The sequence below is a fragment of the Babylonia areolata genome, chromosome 29 (assembly GCF_041734735.1).
Source record: "Babylonia areolata isolate BAREFJ2019XMU chromosome 29, ASM4173473v1, whole genome shotgun sequence".
Taxonomy (NCBI): Eukaryota; Metazoa; Mollusca; class Gastropoda; order Neogastropoda; family Buccinidae; genus Babylonia; species Babylonia areolata.
In genome coordinates, this window is record NC_134904.1 from 10,229,119 (window position 1) to 10,239,893 (window position 10,775).

General features: G+C 40.0%; 1 long non-coding RNA gene across 1 annotated transcript; it reads right to left on the reverse strand.

Annotated features, from left to right (window-relative positions):
• Nucleotides 1-920: 920 nt before the first annotated feature.
• LOC143302289 (uncharacterized) lies at nucleotides 921-4,835 on the reverse strand. The gene is made up of 4 exons (XR_013057922.1): nucleotides 4,727-4,835; nucleotides 3,504-3,534; nucleotides 1,903-2,022; nucleotides 921-1,060 (listed from the first exon to the last, which is right to left on the reverse strand). It is a non-coding gene; the product is annotated as an uncharacterized LOC143302289 (long non-coding RNA).
• Nucleotides 4,836-10,775: the final 5,940 nt, after the last annotated feature.

Here is a 10,775-nt window from a genome sequence, read left to right on the forward strand (position 1 = left end):
ACACACAGACAGACCTTCCATGACACAGAGAAAAACAGAGGAGAAGCAGAAAAAAAACAGACAACCGATTTTCAAACATGAATACAACAAAACACAACAACACAAAACCACACACACACACACACACGCGCGCGCGCGCACACACACACACACGCACGTACTCGCACGCAGACACACACACACACACAGACCTTCCATGACACATACGTACGCACACACATATACACACCCATACACGTGTTTGCGCAGACGCAAACACAAAAACACACCATATTCACACACACACACACACACACACATATATATCTAGTCACACAGACACATAAACATACAGACATATAAACAGACCCCCATCCCCCAGTACTTTGTTCGGGGGCGGGGTGGGGAGGAGTGGGGTACTTCTGGGATGTTCTGAAATTAACCCTCCCCTTCGCCCATTGTTGTTGTGTGTGTGTGTGTATGTGTGTGCATGCAAGCGTGCCTTTGTGTGTGTATGTGTGTTTGCGAGCGTGTGTGCGTGCGTATTTGTCCCTGTGTGCGTGTGTTTGGCTGTCTGTGTTGTTGTGTGGTTGTGTGGGTGCGGGTGTGTGTATGTTTGTCGTCGTTATAAAAAAAAAAAAGGGATAGGAAAGAACCGAATTTTTCCTATTTTCATGCCAAATTTGGTGATGAATGACAACGATTTTCCAGAGAAAGTACAATGTTAAAGTTTACTACACACACAGACACAGACATACACAGAGAGGACCGATCGTGCGCGCGTGCACGTGTGTATGTGTGATTTTGTATGCATGTAACTTTCTGTATGTATGTACAACACACACACACACACACACACACACACACACACACACATTCTTTCAGCGGTCTCTTAAAAATAGAGAAACGCACTAGTGTAATACTAATTCAGTTAAGGGAAGGCAATTTTTATTCATCAGCTATCTTTCGTGAACAGAATCTTCATTTGAAAAAAAAAAAGGTCTGTGTAGACCTCATTGCTCAGTGTTTCCGTGGCTGTGGTGATGTGTTTCCGTGGAGTCTTCAACTGAACTAGAAATCTCTGCAACAAACATATTCTTCACGTCACCACACAGAGTAAAACTGTGTACAAACTGAAATAATCGGGAACAGTGAAAGCGATACGTGATAGAATTAACAGATGATATAGTGGTGTTGATGTCTGATAATTCATTCTGTTTCACAAATTTGCTCGCCAGTGCATTGCATAGATAATATAATCATAGCGGATTTGTGTGGATTACGAGAAAGAAAGCAATTTACTGAATGAGTGAGAACTCTCTCCCTCCCCATCTCTATATTCTACAAACACGCATACTTACTATTTTCTTTGAGCTGTTTTCAGTCATTACATATATTTACACACACACACACACACACACACACACACACACACACATATATATATATATATACGTGTGTGTGTGTGTGCGTGCATATATATAGATAGATATATCTGGACCAACACTCAGCTTATATCACAGTTTACAGTTCGGCCAACAGCAAAGTAGGAACTGTATTATCATTGGTTACTCCATTGCAATGGGAAATCATTCACAGGTCAGTCTTTTGTGATGGACTATGACTCAAACTAGGAGGCAAATTTGCACTGGCTCTTAGTGCTGCAGCCTTTGGGGCTTGTGTGCCTTAGCGAATCATCTCAACGCCAACTGTCCTGAAACCCTCTTGGCTGAGAGAGTTGGGGATGTAACTTGGGCAAGATACTCTCCACAATAATCAAATTCTAGCCCGGATAGTCTGGACAGCATTTACCTCCTCTGCTATTCTGATGGTCATAGCCTGATACGACTGATAATCACACACACACACACACACACACACACACACACACCACGCACACATACATATATCTCTCACACTTACATGCACACCGTGTCCATAGTTATCGTTTCCACCGTCCAATACGACCAGTCTCGCCCACAAAAGTGATCGCAGCACTCCGAGTCATGTTGGCAGGGTTCACCAATTTTCAAGCAGGAGGCCCTTTGATCAGAGTGGTTCACACAAGAACAAACAGAACACAGAGATCGGAAAGAGGCAGACTAAAAGAATCGTGGTAAAAGTCAACATACATGTGATAGGAGAGGCGCAACGTGTTGAGCTACAGGCTTTTCTTCGGGCAAATGTTTCTTTTTTATGACGCAAAGTAAAAATGACGTCACCAGGTGAGACGTCATTATCAAGCTCATGAGTCGTATGTCCCATCTATGCCTGAAAAACCACAGCCGTCACTCTTTGATGTTGAGTCCGGCTGGGGCGAGGGTACCACCTTGGGCAATGAAGGTAGACTCCATGAAAAGCACATCACACACCCACACACCAACACCCACACGTCACATACCACTGACATCACACACGCACCACAAACCACACATCACACACACCACTCACTTCACACACCACTCACATTATACATACATACACATCACACACAGACACATCACAGGTCACACCACACACACATACACACACACATACACACACACACGCACACATCACACACACCACACACACACACACACACACACACACATCAAAACGGAAAAATCATACTATATTGGTAAACAGTGACAGTGTTCACTGAGACACGGTGTGTTCTGTCTGACAGTGACAGTGTTCACTGAGACATGGTGTGTTCTGTCTGACAGTGACAGTTTCACTGAGACACGGTGTGTTCTGTCTGACAGTGACAGTGTTCACTGAGACATGGTGTTCACTGAGTGAACACTCAGTGTTTTATTTTATTTTATGTATGTTGTAAAGAGAAAAGGTCCCAAGATAAAACCTTGTGGCACACCATTATTAAGTTTGATTCACTTGGACAATTTACTGTTTACAGTCAAAGTTTGTGTTCCACAACAAAGATTATAAAACTTTTGTGCAGCCTGTCTAGCAGAATGCCATGATTTAGCACATCAAAAGCTGCCAAAAGATCTGACAGTGCCAGTGTGTAAACTGTTCCAAAATTACATGCAGTAAGAAGATTACCGATAAATTTTAAAAGAGCAGTTTCTGGACTATGATTTGAACAATCAGCAAACTGGAACGCCTCCTTCGTGTCTGATTTAGCAAGTGTGATGAAAAACAATTTTTTTTCTAAAGTTTTAAATAGGAAAGGTAATCTGGATACTGAATAACATTTAGTTACCGTTGAATGAAGAATCTTCTTTTCCAACAACGAGAGTGACAATGGCCTTTTTCAATGAGGATGGACCATAACCAGGTGAAAGAAAATCATTGACTAAGTCCGTTATTATGGGGATCAGTTCATCAAGACATTTGCGCAATCAGTGTACACAACATGATTAGTCAAGCTGACACAACACGCAGCACAAAAAAGAAAAAGAAAAGGAAAAAAAAAAAGCAGAAAGAAGCCACAAAACCCACCCCAACGCAAGACAACATGAAGCAACACAACACAGCGCAATGTAATGCAAGACAAAACAAGAAACTGGTCTCCTTACCTCAAGTCACGGTTCTCCAATGGATACGAAACTGGAAAAGCAGAAAAAAAACTTTAGAATTTTATCAGTCTGGCACAAGTCTTTCTCACTCAGATAGAATTCCTTTCCTACATGACTCATCACTATCACATACAGTTGACAGAAAGATGGACATGTTCTTTCCAGTATATGTTTACCACCATGATAAAACGTTATCTCCCTGTCTCTCTCAAAGTCTGTCTCTGTCTGTCTAAGCCTCTTCTCTTTCACACATAAAAACTCACCCACTCCCACCTCTACCACCTGACCACCATACGTGGTCACCAAACACCACAACGTGACCATCTGTATGGGCTAAATTGAAAATAAATTTCCACCTCTTCTTCACATTAGTTCAGCACTTTCAGATATCCACAAGGCAGTGTTGAACATAATTACACACATCGTATCTCTCTCTCTCTCTCTCTCTCTCTCTCTATATATATATATATATATATATCTGTGTGTGTGTGTGTGTGTGTGTGTGTGTGTGTGTGTGTGTATAATAGTCGTGTCCAACTATGACCATCAGAATAGCAGAGGAGGCAACTGCTGTCCCGACTATTTGGGTGAGAATTTGATAATAGCAGAGAGTGTCTTGCCCAAGTTACATCCCCACTCTCTTGGCCATGAGGGTTTTAGGACTGTCAGCACTGGGATGGTTCCCAAAGGCCAACTAGCCTCCAAGGCTGCAGCACTAAGAGCCAGTGCAATCTTGCCTCCTAGTCTGAGAGTCATAGTCCTTCTCAAAAGACTAAGCTGTAAATGATTTCCCATTGCAATGCAGAAACCATTGATAACACAGCTCTCACTTTGCTGTTGGTGTGACTGTAAATTAATGTCAATATCTGATAAAAAAAAAAAAACAACTGAGTGTTGGATATATATATAAACTTGGAACTGCTCCATGAAGAAATATTTCCACAGGGGTAGATCCTTTAATGAGTACAGCAGTAAAATGATGGACACCCCAAGCAGTGCCTGTCCCCTTTTAATTTTTTTTCCATCTCATTTCTTCACCCAAGGGACTTCTTCATGGAAACACACACACACACACACACACACACACACACACACACACATATTTTGTGAAAGGATGGTTCATTTTCCCTTTTTCCACACAAACGTGAAAGCACGCAAACTCTCTCTCTCCCTCTCACTCTGTCTGTCTCTTTGTCTCTTTCTTAATGACAAACCAAACTTACCAACAGCCCCTATTGAAGCCAAGAGCAGACAAAGAACGAAGAAGGGACCAAACGTCATGATGCTGCACTTAGGTTTTTCTTTTATCTTCACGTCGCAATGAAAACTGTCGGTTCGTTTCGCGGCGAATGAGGATGGCACACAGCCACTCTTCCTATATACAGCTTGTCGACATGACGTCACAAGTGTCACGTGACTGAAGAGTGTCACGTGGAACATGTGGCAATCTGTTCAATATCCAATCGGAGTAATTGTAGTGACATACTCCAGATTTGTTTTCTTTCCTTCAGTGATTTCTTTGTATCAATATAATTATTGCTATATGTTATTGACGTGTGGAGGAGGAAGGTGGCAGAATGGTTAAGACACTCCAGTCATCAGCCAGTTGATACAGAGTCCATGAGGGTCTGGGTTCAAACCCCGCTCTCGTCCTTTCTCTCAAGTTTGACCAGAAAATCAGACTGAGCGTCTAGTCACTCGCATGAGATGCACATGGCTATTACTAACCAAATTCCCGCAATGTTCAAGTGTTATATCACCACAATTTACAGCAATATCTCTTTTTGTTAAAACAAAGTATCATCGATAATGCTTCTGGTATCAATATAACCAGCTTACATCAGTAGGAAGAATTTTCAATGCATTTGCTTAGTTTCATGCCCATAATTACCTGTCTTGCATAATGTCAATAGCTATTTGAAGAATCAAGAATGCATTATAAAAAAAAAGAGTATGTCCTGAGGTTGTTATGAAAGCGTGTTCAACAATAACTGATAGATAATGGCAAACTTTGACTGTTGTCGTCCTTCCAGAGTTTCTGAAAAATATTGTAGAGTTGTTCATGCGCAATGCCAAACTGCACCATCTATCTTTTCTGCCAACGTTTTTCTCTTGAACTTTGCATACAAATGGTGGAGTCAGTGGACTGGCTCCAGCAGGTTTGTTTTTGTTTTCGTTTTTCTAAGTTCTGTTGACAAATGTACAAAGAACAAATGGACGGAAACAAATTAACACGTACAGTGACTTTCTTCTGGAACTGGTCGTTTTGATAAAAATGAACGTGTGTCCTTTCTTTGCAACTGCAAAGTCAAAATTATTTTGATCGGTTTAAGTTGGTAGTCATCATAAACATAAACATATGTTCTTTACCCTGTTTTTATTAACGCTCTATTCTTTAACAGAATCAGACTGCATTCCCAAATCAGGATTTTTAGTTATTCAGCTGAAGAAGTCTTGGACACTGCCATCAATAGCAACAGAAGATGCAGGGCTGTGAAAGAGAGGGTGTTCATTATCAGAATTAATCCTTTCTTCCTTTCAGACCAAACAGGTGGATAAGACCATACTTCTACATGGTTTATTAAACGTCATCTGGCTAAGCTTTATGCCCAAATCCACAAGATCCAGCCAGATTCACGAAAACATGGACTGGACAGCTGTTGCCTTGAACAAACAGGACGGAGAGAAAGAAAGAATTACGAGTGGATCCTTCAGCGTAAAGGTTTCTGTAAGCGTTCATAGAAAGGAGGAATTAGCTATCTTGTTGTGAATACAGCTGTGACAGACATTGTTTTGTGTCATTTTGACTTATTTGTCATTTACGCTTAATGACAATGCACCTCTAGGAAGGACACCAAAAAATAAAAAAAGAAGCCAAATTATGTGCACAATAAATCTACCGTTACATTATCATTTTATTCACAAAACGTGTCACTTTGATTTGATGTACTGAAACACTGATCAACAGCAATAACTTTTATCATTTTTTGTTTTTTGTTGTTTTTTTTGTTCAAATAAGAACTTCTTTCGTTAAGTATGGCATTTACATTGATGAATAAATCTATTTGGGGCAGCAATAAAAAAAAAAAAAAAAAGAAAAAAAAAAAGCATGGGCTTTAATTTGCTTTTAAACTGATCTTTTTCATATAAAACATTACATTTTTAAATTATTACGCAGTACATTGAAAGGTTTTTGTGTTTTACAGTGTGAAGACCTTTCACACTGTACGTTCGCCCAAGTCGTGTTTTTTCGGGAAATAACACATCATACACAATTCAATACATATTCAGTACTGTGGACGTGCCGGCAGCAATGGTCTGATAAGCTGACGCAGGAAGCAGGTTTTTAAACTTTCGCTGTGAAGAAATCTATTAGCAATTTGCGATAACATTCATTTGGAAAAAAAACAAAAAACAAAAACAAAAAAAACAAAAAAACGCGTAAAAATTACTTTCCTTGATAATCTCCCCTTTATGTTTTCAGGTCTCAATGCGAACAGCATAGACAATGAGAGTGCATGTTCATGGATTCCGACAATAAGTGGTTTGGGGAGTATTCATGTTATAAAGATACAGTGCCATGAGACGTTTGAACAGACTTGGTGTCGGTCACTGACTTTTGTATCCAGACTGCCACATAGTCTGGAAATAAGGGCTGACATCGCAGCAGACGATATTTCCTGTCAAAAGTAAACAGACATGGTCTATCTTTCGGTTTGTCTCCTTCGAAGTTCAGTGAACTTGAGCGAAAGCGTGACACAGTCTAAGACACAAGTTACCACCCCCTCTTTACCTTACCCCCCTCCCCTCCCCCCTCATCCCACTGCACCCTTGTTAGTTGAATGTATTTTCTGGACAGATCTCCATGAAAACGAGGCTGCTGCTTGAATTTCAAAATGTTGTACACCAAGAATTGATAGCAGTAGTAGTTGTGTTGGGACAAGCAGGTTGCCTGCCTTGGCCTTACGGCCTTTTTTTGAATGTCCCCTTCAATGTTTTTAATTTGGAGTTCATATCAAGGAGATTTTTAAACACTCCTCATTTCTTCACATTTCTTCTTCCACAGCAGCTCGACTGTATTCAAAATTACTGCCAAAATATATCATTTTCACATTTTCATAAGCAGAGTGTGTCCAAAGCCGATCATAGAGAGCGAGATGGAATGTAGAGGTGAAGGCAGCCACAGAGATAGGAAGGGGCAGATTTGTGAATACAGTTTTAAAATAGAGTGCTGATCTTGTACTTTATTCTGTGTGAGACAGGGAGCCAATCAAATCAAATCAAATCAAATCAAAAACACTTTATTAATCCACATGGAAATTAAGTTGTGCAATCACAGGCTCATTGTAAACACTGGCATAAAATCATGCGCAACATAAGAAGAGATTAAAACTAGTCAAATAAGAATTCCCAATAGCTGACGATATACTAACCCCCCCCATTCCCCACACACACATACTCATGTTAAGACAATAGGGTATTGCACAACAATATTAACAAATGAAAACATCCAACAACAAAAAAGGGTATAAGATTACTAAAAATGACATGCGCGCACGCACGCACACACACCCACACACACATACACACACATGCACACACACACACACACACACACACACACACACACACACACACACGTTAAGACCATAAGGTATTGTACAACAATACATAAATAAAAACATCAAGGGAATAAATCGTATATATAAGTAAAATGCACACACACACACACACACACACACACACACACACACACACACACACACAATGGAGATGTTGCAAAAGAGGAGTGATGTGCTCAGATCTTTTTTATGAGGAAAAGTTGGGCAGCAGAGTTTTTATGTGCTGAAGGGACTAAATGGATGAAGCAGGCAAACCAGAAAACAGAGAGAGTTACAGTAGTCAAGGCGAAAGAGAATGAGAGAGACAACAAGTCCAGATGTTCCTTCAGTTGACAAATATTTCCCAAGGAAACTGATGTGCCGCAATTGACAATAGCAGGATTAACAGGTCTGACTGATATATTTTTGCATGGTCAGTGTGTTGTCAAGGACAACGCCAAGGTTCCGGACTGAGCTGGAAAGAGGGATGGATGCACTACCAAGTCTGATTTTGTCAGTTGTGATGGAAGAGAGTTTTTGTTTAGTTCCTACGATGAATGCTAGGTCTTGAGATTTAACTGGATTTTTGAAAACTTCTTGCCAGGCTGGTTTTGCCGAAACAACCAAAAGTCGCATGGGATTAAATCATGCCTCTGGGGTGGGTGAGGGAGAACTTGGATAGATTGCTACTTTTGACAGGCGACACTGACCTTGGCTTCAAAGCACTTGTCATGTAGAAGAAGCGTTTTGCTGGCACACACATTCGTGCTCATTATGGACTGCAGCACTTTCTAGCAATAACAGTATAGACTTTTCAGGTAAAAAAAAAAAAGAAAAAAAGAAGAAAAAGATCGACAGCTTAAGATTTGAAGAAAATGCCGGAAAGTCAGTTTTGAAAACCAGGTTTCAATTCTAGTGTTTTTTCTTCTCTTGCTTCCACCCACATTGTCAGATTGTTTGGGATGCCATAGAAAATGATCCACGTTTCGTTACCTGTGATCATGTCTCATAGTTGATAGTAGTTTGGTGAACAAAGTCTAATTTTGATGTATTTTCAATTTTTTCTTCTTTTTATTATTGCATAATTTTTCTGTATAATGCAGCTGCAAAATTGTAAACATAACTATTCAAGCTTTTGGAAAAGTCTTAAATTATATTTTTCAGAATGTATCTTCAGTTATAATGTTTTTGTGTTACAATGTTCTGTGGGTTTGTTTTTTGTTTTTTTTCATTTTCTTGATTTGTTGTTGTTGTTGTTTTAAATACTCATTTCTCTCATCTCTATTACTTTCTTCTATAGTCCTCCAGGGACTGTGAGTGAAAAGGCCTTCAGTTATAGACGTTTGGGATAACTGTCCTAAGTTGTACTCTCACTAATTTTCTGACAGCATTACACTATTTTGTAATACTGGCAGCACTAACATTCATACTCAGTTAATTACTTCAGCTGAAAAATGAGCAGAACCTTTTTAAAAGCACATGGATGATCAATGAATCATTTAGTAACAAGCATATTCCTTTAAAAAAATCATTTATTTGCCTTTTTTTCTTGGACCAAGAGTCAGATTAAGAACAATGATTGTGTTTGATGATATCATAAAATGAACTGTATAGAAACTCACTTAATGATTCACTAAATGATTCACATGATAATTCGACCGTTTCTAGATAATTTAACCGTTTCTTTACTAGGTATAGATATACATGTGTATCCGTTTTAGTGTGTATACTGGTCACAAACCTACATTTAATAAACTTTGTTGCATTTCCAACGCTTGCTCTGTATGTTAATTAATGCCTGCTTTGTATGACTGCCTTCAGAAGTGTGGGCAATGACACTGAAGGATTCTGCTCTTTATTCTTTCATTCTTTCTGTCTCATTTGTTCAAGGCAACAGCTCACAGACAGACCTTCCATGACACATACGTACGCACACGCATATACACACCCATACACGTGTTTGCGCAGACGCAAACACAAAAACACAACATATTCACACATACACACACACACACATATATCTAGTCACACAGACACATAAACATACAGACACATACAAAGAGACCCCCATCCCCCAGTACTTTGTTCGGGGGCGGGGTGGGGAAGAGTGGGGTAGTTCTGGGATGTTCTGAAATTAACCCTCCCCTTCGTCCATTGTTGTGTGTGTGAGCGTGTATGTGTGTGCACGCAAGCGTGCCTTTGTGTGTGTATGTGTGTTTGCGAGCGTGTGTGCGTGCGTATTTGTCCCTGTGTGCGTGTGTTTGGCTGTCTGTGTTGTTGTGTGGTTGTGGGTGTGTGTATGTTTGTCGTCGTTATAAAAAAAAAGAAAATAAAAGGATAGGAAAGAACCGAATTTTTCCTATTTTCATGCCAAATTTGGTGATGAATGACAACGATTTTCCAGAGAAAGTGACAATGTTAAAGTTTACTACACACACAGACACAGACATACACATAGAGGACTAATCGCGCGCGCGCGCGTGCGCGTGTGTATGTGTGATTTTGTATGCATGCAACTTTCTGTATGTATGTACAACACACACACACACACACACACACACACACACACACACACACACACAAACACACATACAGACACACACACATTCTTTCAGCAGTCTCTGAAAAATAGAGAAACGCACTAGTGTAATACTAATTCAGTTAAGGGAAG